We start from the raw sequence: 20283 nt of genomic DNA, 5'->3' as shown, positions 1-20283 counted from the left end.
ACAGCTGGCATTTGCACCATGTTGGACTGACCTCAAAATCTATACTATGTTTACTAAAGGGGAAGGGGAGGATGCTGAAAAAATGCGTGGAGGACTAGGCCGATTGAGTCAGGCACCATGAATAGTATGAGAGGAAACTTTAGAAACTGAACACTCCAAAGGTGCTACCTGTTAAGAAGATACTGGAAGCCTGCAAGTGGAGACCCAGAGAACTGGGAAGAGGCAGAAGTATCTTTTGCCAGGGAGTGACTGGCCAAGTGACCAAGGCAGAGCTAAGTCATGTGATCACTAAACATGGGCAGTCACACATGTTGCTTCAAAAATGATGATAGTCCATTACACAGCATCCACTGAATGCACTCAAAGTTCACAATTCTAGAGGAAAAACTGAGAAAGTAAAAAGCACAGTGTCCAGCAAGATTGCTGCTTGGCAAGTGAACCCACAACAGTTTTGATGGCCACGTCTCTCAGCCTAACCTAAAACTGGCCATGGGCCACATCTTCAATGTAGAGAGAAAACTTCTTTGAGTCAGTCAGTGCCAGTTAGACTGTGCCGGCGTCCCGGATACACCACTTCCTGTGTGTCTCAGTGTGCTGGTCTGCCTGCAGAGGAGGAAAGAGACCCTACCAAATGCTGGTGTGATGTCTCAATCTTTGAGATGACCCCCAGGTCTCACTGAAAGTGTGATGTAAGTGCAATGCCCTTGAAAGCACTGAGTCAGTGGTGTACTGGTAAATGGTTAGCAACAGGCTGGCCCTTAAGGGGAAAGCCCTAATTTATAGTGTTTGCCAATTTCTGTGGTATAAATACTCCACCATAGCCGATTTCAAACAACCAATGTGACATCACTGAGCATGGAGTTGGGAAGAGATGCACAGTAGTCCATCCTTATATAACACAGATATGACTGAAATAAAATATCTCAAAAGCACAGATATTAATAGAACATCATAAAATGATTAAGTAATGAGTATTATCTTTATTTTATATAATTTATTTAATTGCAAGTTTATCTAATTTAATTTTTAATATTGACTATGTTTAACAACTGGCTTGCAACTTTCCTGAAAATTTAACAATTGGCTCTTGTGAGCTGGTATAAGCCAGAACCAGTATCCTACTGAGCCAGTGTTTTCTTTTATGGATAAATATTGACTGAAAGGTGAACTTGTAAAAGGATGGGCATTTTACAAAGAGATAAAATATCCAAGGAGGTAAGGTTTTTGTTTTTTACTTATGCTATGTCAGAATAGGTTTGTTATATCGTTTTACTTAATGCTTTGTCAGATTGTGATTTCTCTCCTCTATTGAGCCCTCTACGGAATATATCAAAGGCCTAACCCAGTCTTCCATATGCTTCCATTATAATAAAATATAATAGGTGCCATCTTTACAGTTTTATCTGTCTCAAAGACAACATGAATGGGGGACAGGAGGTGGATGGGGGAAGATTGTAGTTAAAGAAGATAAACTGGTGGTTTAACACCACTTCACTGCCAACAAACTCTATATTAAATTTAATGCTGCTCCCAAGATCAAAGAGGCAGACGGACACATGTAGAAAACAGCAGGATGCGCTGGAGCAATTAAAGATCAAAGATATGGATAATCCCTGCCCTTGAGGATTTTGTTCAGGGATGTGTCCCCAGTGCCCAACACAGTACCAAGCAGATACACAATGGTATCTGGTGCTCACTCACTGGCCGTTGGTTCTCCCATCCTTCAGAAGCAAGCTCAGTGCTCCGATGCAGAGAGACCTATCTAAAGAAGGAATTGCCGAGCAATATGAACATACCCTATGGGAATTCAGTGCCTTGCTGCATTGTCCAGAGTTCTAAGGAAGGGCTTCTTAGGAATATTTATATTGCTGGAAAAGTTACAGGAGTTTATAAATTGTAGACCTCACATCCAAACCTCCATGAATTATTAAGGAAAAGCAATTTACTACCACCTGTTTTGTAACAACCAAATACCACACTAAGGTCAGTTTCTCCTTAAACTGTTAATGGCCTCACTTATGATGGGTTCAGCTTCTCTGAGAAAACCTTCAGATTAGTTTGTAGGATTCTTGGCCACCAACTAAATCTAACCTTCATCTGGCCCCAAAGCTTTAGGGGAAATTGTATTTCTCATCAGAAGTTACCTCCTCAGAGTCTGCCTTTTTCCCCTGGACAGGATCCCCTTCCTTGAGCTCCTGGCTATAAATTTCATCTGATTTAAAAATTTTAGTGAGTCTGTGGTGAAACAGTTAGACTGCCAGCAGCACTCAAAAAATTAAAAACAACTCCTTGACCACATACTTTTCATGTTCCGCATAAATCCTCACTTAAGACATACAGAGTATGCAACTTATGGCAAATCATGTTCTCGCTTAACTAGAAGTAATTTGCCCAGGAATCTTTAAATCATCTTCCTTCTTGACACTCATGAAAGTAATATTTGGAAATAGGGAATTCAAAGAATGGCCGATCAAGCAAAATGTTAAATATTTCTCATTAGAAAGGTATAGACTTGACGGGGTGAAATTTCACAAATGATGCTCTCAGCACAAAAAGAAAAGGCAATAAATATTTCTCTACATATGTAAAGCAAGGAAAATAGAACTTCAAGTTCCACTCACCTTTTAAGATTAAGCATAGCTGGAAACAATAATATACCCAGGAACAAGCATGAAGCCATCTTTCCAAGGTAGGACATTGGAGGAATCTGAACCATTAAAGATAACCTAAGACATCTGTGAAAGACACAGGTTGTATTCTAAGGATAATAGAGACAAGACATTTTCAAATGTTGTATATAGCAGGATGATCAAAACCTTGAAATGTTCAAGGAAATTTTTTTATTACATATGTAAATAACTTCACAAGAAAAACACACATAGAATACGTCCACCAAAAAAACCCTGTTTATATAAATGTATAAACAGTTCTGAAGGTTATTTTCACACAAGCATAATTTTAATCTAATTATAGTCTTTTCATGTGTCACTATTTTATAAACTGTTTATCATGTAACAACAAAGTCCACCTGGTCATCCATCATTGTAATGACTGTTGTAGGCTGGGTTCCTCCAGAAGCAGATGCTGAGACAGATGTGAATGCAAATAGCTTCTTTAGGAGGTGATTCCAAGAAGCACTCAGAAAACCAAGGAAGTGAGCCAGGGAAGAATGCCAATGAGCAGGCTATCACTGTGGGCAACCAGGGCTCAATCTTCACTGGGGACCTTTGGAAGACAGTGTGGAACAAGCCTCAGAGTTAGCCCAACCAAGGAGGGAAGCAGTTGGGATATTTCTACACCAACAACCATCAGTCATGGGTTGAGAACAGTTTCCAGGGGATGTTAATTCCCCAACACCTCCAGGCTTCCCTGTTCATAGGCTGAGAGGGTGCGAACAGCTAGAGAAACCTCACAGGCAAAGATCTGTAGATGCCTGTGGTTGGAAGTTTTTGGTTAGAGAACATGAATAGGAAGTCCTGCAGGGCCCAAGAGCATCAGACACAGTAACTATGTGATATCTCATCACATTTCTATGCCATTGTTTTTCTATTTGCTTTGAGAAATACAGATTTAATTGTCCAAGTTTCAGAAGGAAGTCAGTCAGTGTAACATCCATGTGAAACTTAGAATAGGTACCTGGGGAAAGAGATGCATTAAATTGTTTTGTAATCAATGCTGTGGAAAGCTAAGTAAATTATTATTATTCAAAAGGCATTCATTCACTTCACCTCCATTATGATAGCTAACATAAAAAAACAGAAAATAGCAAGTGTTGATAAAGATGTGAAGAAATTGGAACATTTGTGCATTGCTGGTGGGAATGTAAAATGCAGTTCCTATGGAAAACAGTATAGCAGTTCCTCAAAAAATTAAAAATAGAATTATCCATATGATCCAGCAATTCCACTTCTGGGTATATACCCAAAACAATTGAAAGCAGGGACTCAAACAGATATTTATACACCCATGTTCACAACAGCCCAAGTGTCCATCAATGGATGAATAGGGAAACAAAATGTGGTATATACATATATAAAGGAATATTATCCAGCCTTATAAAGGAAGGAAATTCTGACACAAGCTACACCATGGATAAACCTTGAAAACATTATGTGAAGTGAAATAAGCAAGTCACAAAAGAATAAATTCTGTGTGGTTCAACTTATATGGGGAACCTAGAGTAGTCACACTCATAGAGACAGGAAGTAGACCAGTGGTTCCCAGAGACCGGGGGAGGGAGGAATGGAGAGTCACTATTTAATGGGTACAGGGTTTCAGTCTGGGAAGATGGAGAAAGTTCTGAAGATGGATGTTACTGAAGTTTGCAGAACAATGTGAATATACTTAATACCACTGAACTGAACACTTAAAAATGGTTATAATGGTAAATGTTATTTTATGTATATTTTACCACAATTTTTTTAAATCCTGCAAAATTTTTTAATTTTTTTAAAATAAAAAAGTGAACTACTATTCTATGCAGCAATATGGATGAATTTTTCAAATATGTTCATTAATTTTCTCAACATCTTCCAAGCTGTATATACTTAGTTTCTGGAAATTAACATCTAGAGCCTGTGAAAATATTTTAGCAAAAGCCACTCCAGGGCCCTCTGATGTTCTTCCCATCCTTATTCTAAATGTGTACACACCAAAGGTCTTCCTCATGCCAGAATAAAGGCAGTGCTAGATCCAAAAAATGGAATGCTTTCACTTCAGCTCTTTCTCCAAGATACAGTTCACTTACAGTTGTGTGTTTCTAGGGTTTGTGCAAAGGAGCCAACTCACGAAACCAGGAGCTTTCAATACTCAAGAAGAGTTGGCAGAGGGAACTACCAGCGGTGTCTGTGTGGAGAGCTGATTGGCCCGCCTCCTTTAGAATGGTTGTCAGAATCTGCTTAGGAAGCCATCAAGGAAGGCAGTTTTCAAGTTAGTCTTTCGGCAGGCTTCTCTCCTCGGCAGGATCCTAAAGACTCCAGGATGGAGGTAGCTTTTGTCCCTAACTCCTTTCTCTTTAGCACTAATTGAGGCAAGATTTGGGCCTGATACTGTCTTCCATATGATAGCTTGTTCTCAAAGGTGTAGGGGGTGGATGAGACAAAAGCCTCCAAATCGCTTTAAGTAACCTCATGCTCCCACCAAACTGAATTGCTTGCTGTGCCCCAAACACTTTCCCACATCCCTGCATGTGTGCACGAGCCTCCCTTCAGAGGAAAGAGACACTTCTGCCCTCTCTCCCCAACCTCTGTACATCCAAATCCAATCCTCTCCTCCACGATCCCTTGCCCAATGGCTAATTAGAGGTAATTTCTTCCTCTTCCAGAATTCCATAATGCTTTAGCAGTTCTCAGGTTTTTGCATTTGGCATTTTCTACCTTGTATTTTAGATATTGATATTTCTATCTTATCTCCCTTACTAGACTCTAACTTCCTTTAAGACAAGGTCCCTATCTGACTTACCTCAGTACCCATTCCACACAGAATGTTAGTTCAGCATGTTTCCCATAATAGGAAGTCAGTGAATATCTCACCAATGAATGAGTAAACCAATGAATGAATGCAAGCATGAAATCCTGCAAGAAAAGCCCAACACGTCTGGGAAAAGCTGTGCCACTAACCATTTGTTTTTCAAATACCCATGTTTCTGGCCATGCCCTGCCCCTCCACAGCTCTGCAAGAAATACAGGCTATAATGGGAAGACATGTCATCATCTTCAAACCTCTGTCTCTACCCCTTGAGCCTCTGAAGCACCAGACAAACAATAATTCCCATGGCCCTCTCTGCACACCCCCATCCCCATGCCTTACAGTCACTTCAAATCAGAGAGCCCAGATTCCTCCATTTAAGGAGCCTGAGTATAGACCACACTTTTCCAACTCTTCCCTGGAGCCCTATAGTTCCGAGGAGGAGACTGGGACGGCAAGGCCTTGGGACCCACACACATACACATTTACTCACATTGTGCTTCAGCAAGAGCAGCTCTGGTTTTCATCTATTTTATATTTTAGTTTTCCACAGAAGAGTTCATGGAGAATAGAAGCTTCCCTGCTAAAAAAATAAGATATCTGAAAAACACTGGTGTAGCCCATGTACTTGGACTATGATCTCTAGGAGGGCAAGAGGTCAGAATTGTACCATTCATTACCCCCTCATACCTGGCACAGTGCCATAAAAGTAATTAGTAAGCATCTTGGTGGCACCAGGCAAGAAGTGCCAATAACCCGAGTCCCGGTCCCAGCTCTAGTATGAACCAGTTGGGTAAGCCCCTTCTCTGAGCTTCAGTTTCCTCATTTTCAAAACAAGGGGAGGGCACAAAGAGAGGACACTCAAACTTACAGGAAAGGCACAGGATATGCAGGACACTAAGTAACAGAGACTGCAGGATCCCCGACATATCCCAAAGAAATTTCAACCTTGGCTTTAAGGGCTGAGGCCTGAGTCGCTGCAGTGCCTCACCCACTGGCAGCCCGGCGATGCCGGCTCCTAGTTAAAAGGGCCGATGCTGTGGGGCCAGGTGGCCCAATTTATGCGCAAGTGCGGGCTCCGGCTCGGCGGCCTGACTCCAAAGTGCCACGCGCGGGCACGGCGGCGGCTCGAGGCTGCACATTAGAAAAAATATATATTTTTTTATATTAAGACATTGAGCTGTACTTTGAAGTGTTTGAGAAAAGAAGAATTTACCTGTACTTTTATATACATCTATTTTTATTTCATTATTAAAATTTTCAACTGTTTTAGCCAGCTTAGGCTAAGTCATGCTGCAGTAACAAATGATCTCAAACCTTGTTGATGACACAATAAAAGTTTATTTCTTGCTCAAAAACAAAACAAAACAAAAACCAAGGGATTTGTCCAGAAGATTCTAGAACACCACTGTCCAATAGAACTTTCTAAGAGGATGGAATGTTCTATATCTGTGCTACCCAATATGGTAACCACCAACCATATGTGAATAGTGAACATCTAAAATGTGGCTATTGAGACCAAGAAACTGGATTTTAAATTTTAATCAATTTAATTTAAATTTAAACAGCTATATGTGGTAATGGTTGCCATATTGGACAGCACAGCTCTAGAACATGATCTCCAAGAGCTCTTTCAGCTCTGACATTCTAGAACTCTCTAAATAACCCTGCCTCCACCTCACTACTCCCACCACCAGGCATTGTGATTACAAATCCCTCCCACTACCAAACACACACACACACACACACACACACACACACACACACACACACACGACATTGGATTCAAAGGACTAAAGCTAGCTGTCTTCCTCAAAATGAACAGTAGGTGTCTCCCTTACCCTGAAACATCCACTGCTGCAATTACCTCAGAAGCTTTGGTGATTAAAGCAGCCATAAAACGCAGGGATCTTAGTGAGAGGTAGATGGGCAAACTGGCCAGAGCACCATAAGACAGAAGGAGAAAGGAAAACCAGATTGGAGGGACTCCATGATTCTTCTCCAACCGTGTGGCTGACAGGGTCTTGGTGCTCCAGCCGGCTGTCAGGCCTGAGCTCCTGAGGCGGGGAGAGCCGAGTTCAGGACATTGGACCACCAGAGACCTCCTGACCCCACGTAATATCAATCAGCAAGAGTTCTCCCAGAGATCTCCATTTCAACGCTAAGACCCAGCTCCACACAATGACCAGCAAGCTCCAGTGTTGGACACCCCATGCCAAACAACTAGCAAGACAGGAACACAACCCCACCCATTAGCAAAGAGGCTGCCTGAAATCATAATAAGTTCACAGACACCCCAGAACACACCACAAGACGCAGTCCTGCCCACCAGAAAGACAAGATCCAGCCTCATCCACCAAGACACAGGCACCAGTCCCCTCCACCAGGAAGCCGACACAACCCACTGAACCAAGCTTACTCACTGGGGGAGGACACCAAAAACAATGGGTAGCTGCAGGTTTGTAGCCTGGGGGCTGCAGGCTATGAACTTGCAGCCTGTGAAAAGGAGGCCCCAAACATAGTAAGTTAAGCAAAATTAGAAGACAGAGAAATACGCAGCAGATGAAAGAGCAAGGTAAAAACCCAACAGACCAAATAAATGAAGAGGAAATAGGCAGTCTGCCTGAAAAAGAATTCAGAGGAATGATAGTAAAGATGATCCAAAATCTTGGAAACAGAATGAAGAAAATACAAGAAACATTTAACAAGGACCTAGAAGAACTAAAATGCAAGCAAACGATGATGAACAACACAATAAATGAAATTTAAAATTCTCGGGCCTCCCTGGTGGCGCAGTGGGGGCCTCCCTGGTGGCGCAGTGGTTGAGAGTCCGCCTGCCGATGCAGGGGATACGGGTTCGTGCCCCGGTCTGGGAGGATCCCATATGCCGCGGAGCGGCTGGGCCCGTGAGCCATGGCTGCTGAGCCTGCGCATCCGGAGCCTGTGCTCCGCAACGGGAGAGGCCACAACAGTGAGAGGCCCGCATACCACAAAAAAAAAAAAAAAAAAAAAAAAAAAAAAAAAAAAAAAATTCTCTAGAAGGAATCAATAGCAGAATAACTGAGGCAGAAGAACAGATAAGTGACCTGGAAGATAAAATAGTGGAAATAACTACCACACAGCAGAATAAAGAAAAAAGAATGAAAAGAATTGAGGACAGTCTCAGAGACCTCTGTGACAACATTAAATGCACCAACATTCGAATTTTAGGGGTCCCAGAAGAAGAAGAGAAAAGGAAACGGGCTGAGAAAATATTTGAAGAGATTATAGTTGAAAACTTCCCTAATATGGGAAAGGAAATAGTCAATCAAGTCCAGGAAGCGCAGAGAGTCCCATACAGAATAAATCCAAGGAGAAACATGCCAAGACACATATTAATCAAACTATCAAAAATTAAATACAAAGAAAAAATATAAAAAGCAGCAAGGAAAAGCAACAAATAACATACAATGGAATCCCCATAAGGTTAACAGCTGATCTTTCAGCAGAAACTCTGCAAGCCAGAAGGGAGTGGCAGGACATACTTAAAGTGATGAAAGGGAGAAACCTACAACCAAGATTACTCTACCCAGCAAGGATCTCATTCAGATATGACGGAGAAATTAAAACTTTTACAGACAAGCAAAAGCTAAGAGAATTCAGCACCACAAAACCAGCTCAACAACAAATGCTAAAGGAACTTCTCTAGGCAGGAAAAAAAGAAGGAAAAGACCTACAATAATAAACCCAAAACAATTAAGAAAATGGAACATACATATCAATAATTACCTTAAATGTAAATGGATTAAATACTCCAACTAAAAGACATAGACTGGCTGAATGCATACAAAAACAAGACCCGTATATATGCTGTCTACAAGAGACCCACTTCAGACCTATGGACACATACAGACTGAAAGTGAGGAGACAGAAAAAGATATTCCATGCAAATGGAAATCAAAAGAAAGCTGGAGTAGCAATTCTCACATCAGACAAAACAGACCTTAAGATAAAGACTATTACAAGACACAAAGAAGGACACTACATAATGATCAAGGGATCAATCCAAGAAGAAGATATAACATTTGTAAATATTTATGCACCCAACATAGGAGCACCACAATACATAAGGCAAATGCTAACCATTTAAGCCATAAAAGGGGAAATCAAGAGAAGCACAATCATAGTAGGGTACTTTAACACCTCATTTTCACCAATAGACAGATCATCCAAAATGAAAATAAATAAGGAAACACAAGCTTTAAATGATACATTTAACAAGATGGACTTAATTGATATTTATAGGACATTCCATCCAAAAACAACAGAATACACTTTCTTCTCAAGGGCTCATGGAACATTCTCCAGGATAGATCATATCTTGGGTCATAAATCAAGCCTTGATAAATTTAAGAAAATTGAAATTGTATCAAGTATCCATAACACTATAAGACTAGATATCAATTACAGGAAAAAAATCTGTAAAAAATACAAACACATGGAGGCTAAGCAATACACTACTAAATAACCAAGAGATCACTGAAGAAATCATAGAGGAAATCAAAAAATACCTAGAAACAAATGACAATGAAAACACAATGAACCAAAACCTATGGGATGCAGCAAAAGCAGTTCTAAGAGGGAAGTTTATAGCAACACAATCCTACCTCAAGAAACAAGAAACATCTCAAATAAACAACCTAACCTTACACTAAAGCAATTAAAGAAAGAAGAACAAAAAATACCCAAAGTTAGCAGAAGGAAAGGAATCATAAAGATCAGATCAGAAATAAATAAAAAAGAAATGAAGGAAACAATAGCAAAGATCAATAAAATAGAAGCTTGTGTTTTGAGAAGATAAACAAAACTGATAAACCATTAGACAGACTCATCAATAATAAAAGGGAGAAGACTCAAATCAACAGAATTAGAAGTGAAAAAGGAGAAGTAACAACTGACACAGCAGAAAAACAAAGGATCATGAAAGACGAAAGACGAAAAGACAACCCTCAGAATGGGAGAAAATATTTGCAAATGAAGCAACTGACAAAGGATTAATCTCCAAAATTTACAAGCAGCTCATGCAGCTCAATATCAAAATAACAAACAACCCAATGCAAAAACGGGCAGAAGACCTAAATAGACATTTCTCCATAGAAGATATACAGATTGCCAACAAACACATGAAAGGATGCTCAACATCACTAATCATTAGACAAATGCAAATCAAAACTACAATGAGGTATCACCTCACACCAGTCAGAATGGCCATCATCAAAAAATCTAGAAACAATAAATGCTGGAGAGGGTGTGGAGAAAAGGGAACCCTCTTGCACTGTTGGTGGGAATGTAAATTGATACAGCCACTATGGAGAACAATATGGAGGTTCCTTAAAAAACTAAAAATAGAACTACCATACAATCCAGCAATCCCACTACTGGGCATATACCTTGAGAAAACCATAATTCAAAAAGAGTCATGTACCACAATGTTCATTGCAACACTGTTTACAATAGCCAGGACATGGAAGCAACCTAAGTGTCCATGGACAGATGAATGGATAAAGAAGATGTGGCACGTATATACAATGGAATATTACTCAGCCATAAAAAGAAACAAAATTGAGGTATTTGTACTGAGGTGGGTGGACCTAGAGTCTGTCATACAGAGTGAAGTAAGTCAGAAAGAGAAAAACAAATACCGTATGCTAACACATATATATGGAATCTAAAAAAAAAAAGAAAAAATTGTTCTGAAGAACCTAGGGGCAGGACAGGAGTAAAGACGCAGATGTAGAGAATGGATTTGAGGACATGGGAAGTGGGAAGTGTAAACTGAGACGAAGTGAGAGAGTGGCACGGACATATATACACTACCAAATGTAAAATAGGTAGCTAGTGGGAAGCAGCTGCATAGCACAGGGAGATCAGCTCGGTGATTTTTGACCACCTAGAGGGGTGGGATAGGGAGGGTGGGAGGGAGATGCAAGAGGCAGGGGGTATGGGGATATATGTATATGTATAGCTGATTAACTTTGTTATACAGCAGCAACTAACACAACAATGTAAAGCAATTATCCTGCAATAAAGATGTTAAAAAATAAATAAATAAAACAGCTGTTGTCCTCCCCAGTGTGTTGTCACTCAGCTATAACTAGGCCCAGGAATCAAGTCGCTCTATGGAAACTCTCCTATATGCCAAACTGTTGGGGAGTTACCCCAAGAAGCAGAAAGTCAGGCTACTCACTGGCCCCCGGGCAGCTGTCCAGCCATTCAGCACCAGAGGTTCTCCCTGCTCCCTGGAGCCCCAAGGTCCCCTCCACACTTCCTCATAGATTCCCACACTTTGTGGAAAATTGTGACAAGGAATTGTAGATTGGTATGTATTTGTCCAAGATGACATTCTGCAAACAAATTTTGCAAGTCATTCACCTAGTCTCTGAGGCAGTGCCAGGACTTCATGTCTAACTATCCTCCCATGAAAGAGACAGAAACTGTAGCTGCCAAGTAAATAAATGGATTAGAGTGGGGGCAATCCACAGGGCACTGAGAGAGTCAGGGCAAAGATCCAGATTTTCTGCAGCTTTCCACCCTTTGTAAACCCAGGCTGACTTGGGTTGACCAGCTCCCTCATTTTAAGGAGATCGTTTCAGACATCACTGTTACACAGACATTGCTATTGCACAGTGATTAACAGAATGGGCTCTGGAGACAGCCTGGATTTGCATTCTAGGTGCACAGTGAGTGAGCTGTGTTACTTAACCTCCCTACTCATCAGTTTCCCCATGTATAAAGTGGATAGTTGAGAAAACTGCAAGAGATAATCACAGTGGCTGTCTTCTACTTGTATGTTAGTTATTATTAAAGAAGATAAGTTCTTTCTTGTAGCTCAGCTATATGATAACTGCTGTTCCATCTTACTCTTTAAAAATGTTGCCACCAAATTAGAGATGAAGCTGGCCTTCCTTCTGGGGAGAGCATCTGGCCTGAAGAGAGTCTGTGACTAAATCCTCCAGGAGTCACTGCAAAGTCTGGGGTGGATCTGCAGAGCCTGGAGCCTCCCCTTCCACCCATGTTCTTCGTACGGTTTGAGAAAAGTGGAAGACTGGGGGAGTCACCTTGCTCCAGGTCAGCTGGACAAGTCCTGCCAGTACATAGGCAGGAAATTTAGCTCATACATGAGTGGTCTTCTGGAGGACACAGGCTAGCAAAGGGGCCAAAAGCTCCTCTCATTTGGAGGTTTCAAAAACAGTAAGATCCTTCACAAAAGGGATATAGATGGACAAAAGGCACAGTATTAGGAACAGAACCTTAGATGGGCAAGTGTCTTATCAAGTCTCTGATTCAATGACTCACCAAACTTTAAGGGCATTGGTCAGTTTTTGGGTCAGGCAGTACTGGGCTCAAATTCTGATTTATCAGCTATTAGTGGTGCAACTTTGGTCAAGTTATTTACCCTCCTGAACTTCAGTTTCCTCACCTGTAGATTAAGAATAAACAATCCCTCTTTCACAACAACAAACGGTGCCACTCTGGAGATATTCCTATTTAACATCTTAGTAAAACTACCTCTTTCATTATTTTCTCAGCTTAGTTGAAATTCTTCATTTCAACTAAACACATCTTAATGAAGCCTTTGTTTTCATAACTGGTCAGCTTACAGCACACACATACATATCCACACACTTTCACTCCACACCATCCCCCTACACCTCACTCCACATCCCACTGCCCCAGGGCACCCTGGGACCCCAATCCCATCCCTTTCCAGATGTCAATTAAGAAGATGTGGCACATATATACAATGGAATATTACTCAGCCATAAAAAGAAATGAAACTGAGCTATTTGTAATGAGGTGGATAGACCTAGAGTCTGTCATACAAAGTGAAGTAAGTCAGAAAGAGAAAGACAAATACCGTATGCTAACACATATATATGGAATTTAAGGAAAAAAATGTCATGAAGAACTTAGGGGTAAAACAGGAATAGAGACAGAGACCTGCTGGGGGTGGGCTTGGGGATATGGGGGGGCTGTGACGGGGCAGGGGAGAGGCATGGACGTGTATACACTGCCGGGCGTGGGGTGGAGGGATGGTGGGGGGTGGCCGCGTGGTGCGGGGGGATCGGCTCGGTGCTTTGTGGCCGCCTGGAGGGGTGGGATGGGGAGGGTGGGAGGGAGGGAGACGCAGGAGGGAGGGGATGTGGGAACAGATGTATATGTATGACTGATTCACTTTGTTGTAAAGCAGAGACTAATAAAAAACAATTGCACAACTCCAGAAAAAAAAAAAAGAAAAAACAAAGAAGATAAAGAGATCTCATTCTCCATTTACCCTCAAACACCTTCTTGAGAGATAATTTAATCTGATCTAATACAGTGGTCTGGTGGACAAAGCAAAAACAATAGCTCAAATTACTTAGTGCCCACAGGAGCGCCCCAATAACTAGCTCTATTCTCCTCCAACATCAATGTGGTTTTCATCCTCTGAACATTTACTCTAGTAGGATGGGGTGTGTCTAACTCAAACAGCTAGGAACCTACCACTCCCTGCCCAATAGCTGTGCTTTCAAGTTGCGGTTCAGTTTCTGGCCACAAAACTGTGTCTATATTGCTCTCTATGAAGCTATAAAAAGTCAAATATACTATACATCTCTTCAAATTCACCCAGACCAAAAATAAAAGATCAGCTATCTCAGACTATCAATAAAAAACTCAAAAAATCCAAATAAAAACAGAATAAACATTTAAAATACACTAAAAAGGAGTTTAAAGTTTTTTACATTATGACTCATAATTAGCCAAATTCTTCTGGACGGTTGATACGGGATATTTGGTAAACTGGCCAAGCTCAACAATACCTCTCCCTATGAATGGCAAGAATATATTAAAAGGTCACTCTTCTGTCAAATGTACAAATAATACAGAAAGCACAGGAAAGCCAGCATGGACTTTATTTTGTAATGTCCAGAAGTATAAAGAATAATATACATGAATCCCTGTATATCTATCACCCAGTCCCCATCAGCAGTTAATTATCAAATTTTGCCAATTCAAAGACTTTTGAGAGGGAGATTTTTTTTTTAAAGATTAGATTTTTTTTTCTTTTTTTTTTTTTGGCTGTGTTGGGTCTTCATTGCTGCACTCGGGTTTTCTCTAGTTGCGGCGAGCAGAGGCTACTCTTCATTGCGGTGCACGGGCATCTCACTGCAGTGGTTTCTCTTGTTGCAGAGCACGTCTCTAGGCACGCTAGCTCCAGTAGTTGTGGCTCACGGGCTCTAGAGCTCAGGCTCAGTAGTTGTGGTGCACGGGTTTAGTTGCTCCACAGCAGGTGGGATCTTCCCGGACCAGGGTTCAAACCCAGGTCCCCTGCATTGGCAGGCAGATTCTTAATGAAAGGTAGATTTATACCATCATCTAAAGTACGTGTTTTCACAAAAAATAAAACAGGCACCTGGTTGTTTTAAGGGAGAGGAAAGACTGGATTAAATTTCGGAGAAACAAGGGGAAGGCGCTACCTATGCTCTGGCCGAGAGTAAACTGCAGAAGTGTGTTGCCTTGAACTAAAGTCCTTGGTCTCTAGGTGCTGAGAGAGGCTGGGGAGGAGGGATTATAAAGTTCTAACCCCCTATGTTCCTGGGAAACAAGTCTCAGGCAGCTACAGCCCAGTCAGTCTCTGACTCACTGGCAGCAGAATTTCTTCCTTCTGACTCCATCCATTCCCCACCCCAGTCACAATAAAGAACAAATCAGCCTTGCCCTCTGGGCTGCAACTGGCCAGGAATGTGAACTGCAGGTGATTCCAGGTTAGTCCAGGAGGTGCACCAACATTGCTGAGTGCCGTTTATGTGCCAGGTAACACTTTACACCAGCACTTCTCCACACTGAATACTGCTTTATAATCACCTGGGAAACTTTGGGAGAAATGCCTGGGATCACCCCAGACTAAGTATCTCAGAGCGAGAACCATTACTTTACAGCAGTCCTTTCAACAGCCCAATAAGCTAGGTACCATTGTGCTCAGAAAGGATGTGGATATTAAATGACAGGGCCAGGATTTAGAGGCAGGGCTCTCTCATTTCCAAAATCCTGCTCTTCTCACTGACCACAGCACCGGACATTGGTATTTCTAAGTCTCTATTTAGGCCATAAGATCCATTCAGACAGTAACTACCAGATCTAGCTCATGGTAGGTACTTTATATGTATCTTAAATTGAATGAATAAGTGAATGGATATTTCAGGGTTAAGTGGGTCCACATAGTCCAGATCAGTGAAACAAAGAATCAGATTGCAAATGAAGGCTCAGACCAACAAAGAAAAGTGCAAAGACTTTCATGCCTTCACCAGGGTTAAGTCTTATCCTATTAATTACCTCTTCCAAGTATTTCTTCTGCTGCTTTGCCTCTCTTCTTATTTGGATTCCAATTTCATGACTGTTAGTTTGATATTGTCCCACAGGTCTTGCATGGCCTGCTCTGGGTTAATTTGTTTCTTTTTTTCATTTTTCTCTTTGTGCTTCAGTTTAGACAATTTTGATTGACTTATCTTTAAGTTCCCTATTTTCTCAGCTGAGTAAAGTCTCCTAATGAGCCCATCAAAGTGATTAGTCTTTCATCATATTTTTCATTTCCAGCATTTCTATTTGGTCCCTTCTTAGTTTCCATCTCTCTGCTGAGAGCCTTCTTATGGTCATACAGTTGTCCATCTTTTCCACTAGGGACTTTAACATAATAATTATAATTATTTCAATTCTCTTTCTGATAATGCTAACCTCCAAGTCATATCTGAGTCTGATTCTGTTGATTGCTTTGTCTCTTGACTGTGTGCTGTTTTCTTTGCTTCTTTGTGGGTCTCATAATTTGCAGTGTTTACTAACACTGAGGTAAACAGGTTCATGTCTGGATATGTGAATAACTTCTTTTTCTAGGCCTCTACTGTGAGGAATTGAGTCAATCTAGTGAAGAGTTGATCTGGGTTTGCATTTATTGTTGCTACATGTACCCTAAGGACACCTCAGGCTAGAAATGCCTCTGGCGTTACCTCGTACTTCTGGCTGGGTTTGGGTTTCCAGAGAGCATTTCTCAATGTTCTGTTCCACTTCAGCCTTAGGCTTTGCCTATGTCCCTAAACCTCAAAGATATTTTCTCCTCACATTTTTGCCTCCACCTAGTAGTAGACTATTGTTATTTGTTACTCAGTTCTCGCTATCCTTGGGGTGGGAAGTGGGGAGACATTTTCTGTTGTCCATATTCAGGCCCAGTCCTAGGCAGGCACTGTGTACCTTAGTCTCAGGTGTGGGACCATCTCAGTGATCCTATCTCTGCCCTAGTGACAGAGGCTCTTTTCCTGCCTCTCCCTCAGAAACAGAGGGTTGGTTTTTTCTCTTCCCTTCTTCTAGCTACAATGTGTCTTCACCTCGACCCTGAGGGTGAGAGTATTTGCTGCCCTTTCCTCAGAAACTTAGGGCTTTTGCTCTGTGAAGAAGGTAGGGGTAAGCATCCTGGCAGAGCTTTGTGCCCTGCATGCAGAGGTGGCTGCTCTTGTCCCCTGCACCAAAGGGGAGGCTCACTCCAGTCACTGCCTTGCCCCCAGCTTTCTCCTGGTGAGGTCCATGGAGAAAAGCCTGCCAGCTAGTGTCAATTCTCCTTATGTCTGTAGCTACCAGGGGCACTATATTTTTATGCTAAGCCACACTCAGCCCTTAGGGATTCATTTTAAAACTTATCTGAACTCTTCCGATCAGCTTCTATGATGTCCAGCACCTCTTCTGATCATGCCTTTCTCCAGGTAAGTAGGTCCTCCCTGGAGGTACCTGTCTTCCCTTAGATTTCAGCCTACTTGTTTGACCTGCAGCCTCAAGTCTGAGAAGTTAAAGAAAAATTATGATTTTTTAGATTATCCAGATTTTTCTTTGTTATAAATGTGGAATTAGCACTCTTTCCAACTTTCTACATCCTAAACAGAAACCAGAAGTCTGCAGCTAGAGTGCTGCAAGGATCAACTACTTGTATATTGAAAGTCCCAAGAATTAAGACATAAGTAGGAGTAGAGAAAGTAACAGGAAGCTAGGATCTAAAGTTGTCAAATAAAGGGAGTCCTCAAAAAGCTTAACATAGATTATCATATGACCGAACAGTTCTATTCCTAGGTATATAACCAAAAAGCAGGGATTCAAACAGATATTTTTATGCCAGTGTTCATTGCAACATTATGCACAATAGCCAAAAGATGGAGACAACCCAAAAGTCAATCAGCCAATGAATGGATAAACAAAATGTGGCATATAAGTCCAATGAAATATTATTCAGCCATAGCAAGGAATGAAATTCTGATACTTGCTACAACTGAAATAACCTTGAAGACATTATGCTAAGTGAAATAACACAAGCAAAAGGACAAATATTATAAGACTTCACTTACATGAAATATTGAGAGTAGGCAATTTCATAGAGACAGATAGTAGATTAGAAGCTGCTGGAGGCTGGAAGGAGAGGGAAATGGGGAGTTATTGCTTAATGATTACAAAGTTTCTTTTAAGATGGCTAAAAAGTTTTGAAAATAGACAGTGGTAATAGGTGCATAACATTGTGAATATAATTAATGCCACTGAATTGTATAGTTTAAATGGTTAAATGGCAAATTTTATGATATATATATATAAAGCCACAATTTTAAAAATTAATAGCTACATATCAAGAACCATTGAATTGTACATTTTAAATGGGTGAATTGCATGATATATAAATTATATCTCAATAAAGTGGTTTAAAAAAAAATGAAACGAAGGGGACTGTCCCAGTGGTCGCAGTAGATGCAGCAATAGTGAGGTGGTGAGTGATCTAGTGGGGTGAGATGAGACGCAAAGCTGGGGGTTGGAGAATGGGGGAGGAAAATAGTTTGTCGCTTCACTACCTAGAAAACTCACCACATAGAAACCTCTGACCCTAGACCACATCTAAATGACCAAACTATAACCAGAAAGATTTGGTGGGAACCTCATAAAGGTCTCTTCTCACTCTAAGAGTTCACTCAAAGTTCACTCTAAGTCCAAAGCTCAGAAAATCAAAAAAGTTACAATTACCTCTTTCCCACCTGCCCTACTTCAGGGAAATCCCATTCCCACACGTGTCCTTCTTCACTGGGAGGCAGGGGACAGGACTGCCCAGATCCCACATCACAGGGTAGGAGAAGCAAAAAAGCCCACTGCCCCTCCACTCTTGCCACTTACCACCACCAATGGAGTCCCCAGTGTTTCAGTTCAGTGAGTCATTCAACTCCAAATCCTACTTTGTGGGTCTAATTTACAAGGTCACTCCCAACTCCTAGTGCCACTCCCAACTGTCAGCCTGAGTTCCCGGAGGGGAGAAGTTATGTTCTACCACTGTCTTAGAGATCAAAATACTTGAGAAGAGGGCAGCAGGTGGTGTGAAGGGAGAAAAGAGGAGTGTTGAGGAGAAGCACAATACAAAGGTGCATGGCTGAACAGGAAACCTCCTGGCGTCAGGCACAACTAATTACTCAGACTATCTTCCAAGAACTCTAAGAATTAGTGCTTCAAAGAATAGCTTATTTATCAACTAGATTCCATCTCCTACTAATCAATAGATTTCCCCAAAAGGCTTGAATTCCCCTACATTTCTGCATCATACCCTAGATCTCAGCAGCAGCAGTGGAGTCCAGTGGTGGGAGGCAAAAGCTGTATCATGCAGGCATGAGGCAAGGTGCTGTCAGGTGGTGCTCAACATGGTACAAGGCCATGCAGAATTGGTATCCACAGAGTAGGTGGAGAAGAACAAGTGGCCAAGGTCCATGGATTTTTAAAAATATTTATTTATTTATCTATTTATTTATTTATTTGGCTGCACCAGGTCTTAGTTGTGTCACTCAGGATCTTCAGTTGCAGCATGCAGGATCTTTAGTTGCAGCATGCATGAGGGATCTAGTTCCCTGACCAGGGATCAAACCTGGGCCCCCTGCATTGGGAGCATGGAGTCTTAGCCACTGGACCACCAGGGAAGTCCCAAGGTCCATGGATTACATGAGGCCAAGGGGATCTGTGGTGACACACAAGAGGTGTCTGATACAGCAATATTTTTGTGATCACTTTCCATGCTATTTAATGGTTGCACAGAATGGTTGTACAAATTAATCATAATTTACTTACTATGATATGCAGAATAATGTTCCCACCCACCCAAAGCTGCCCACATCTTAATCTCTAGAGTCTATGAATCTTAGTTTACTTGGCAAAGAGGAAATGAGGTTGTAGATGAAACTAATGTTGCTAATCAGCTCACATTAAAATAGGGAGATTATCAGAGTGAGCCCAATGTAATCACAGGAGTCCTTAAATGTGGAAGTAGTAGGCAGAAGGAAAGTCAGTGTCAGAATGAGAAAGACTCCACCAGCCATTGATGTCTTTGAAGTTGGAAGGGGGCCAAAAGCCAAGGAATGCTGGCAGCCTTTAGAAGCTGGAAAAAGCAAGGAAATGGATTTTCCCTTAGAACCTCCAGAAAGGAATGCAGCCCTGATAATACCTTGGTTTTAGCCCAGGGAGACCCACATCAGACTTCTGACCTACAGAACTGTAAAATAATAAATTTGTATTGTTCCAAGCCACTAAGTTTGCAGTAATTTGTTATAGCAGCAATGGGAAACTAATATGCTTACCTAATTCCTTACTTGGGGGCATTTAGATTATTTTCAACTTTTTCTCATTAGGAACAATAATGCAATGGAACTCCTTATTGCTAAATTTCACAATTTTTTAAATTATGAATCATAAACATGACTTGAGTCAACAAAGATCATGCAAAATTTAACAACCCTTTCATAT

This window comes from Hyperoodon ampullatus (assembly GCF_949752795.1).
Source record: "Hyperoodon ampullatus genome assembly, chromosome: 4".
Lineage (NCBI taxonomy): Eukaryota > Metazoa > Chordata > Mammalia > Artiodactyla > Ziphiidae > Hyperoodon > Hyperoodon ampullatus.
This window is presented reverse-complemented; position numbering follows the sequence as displayed.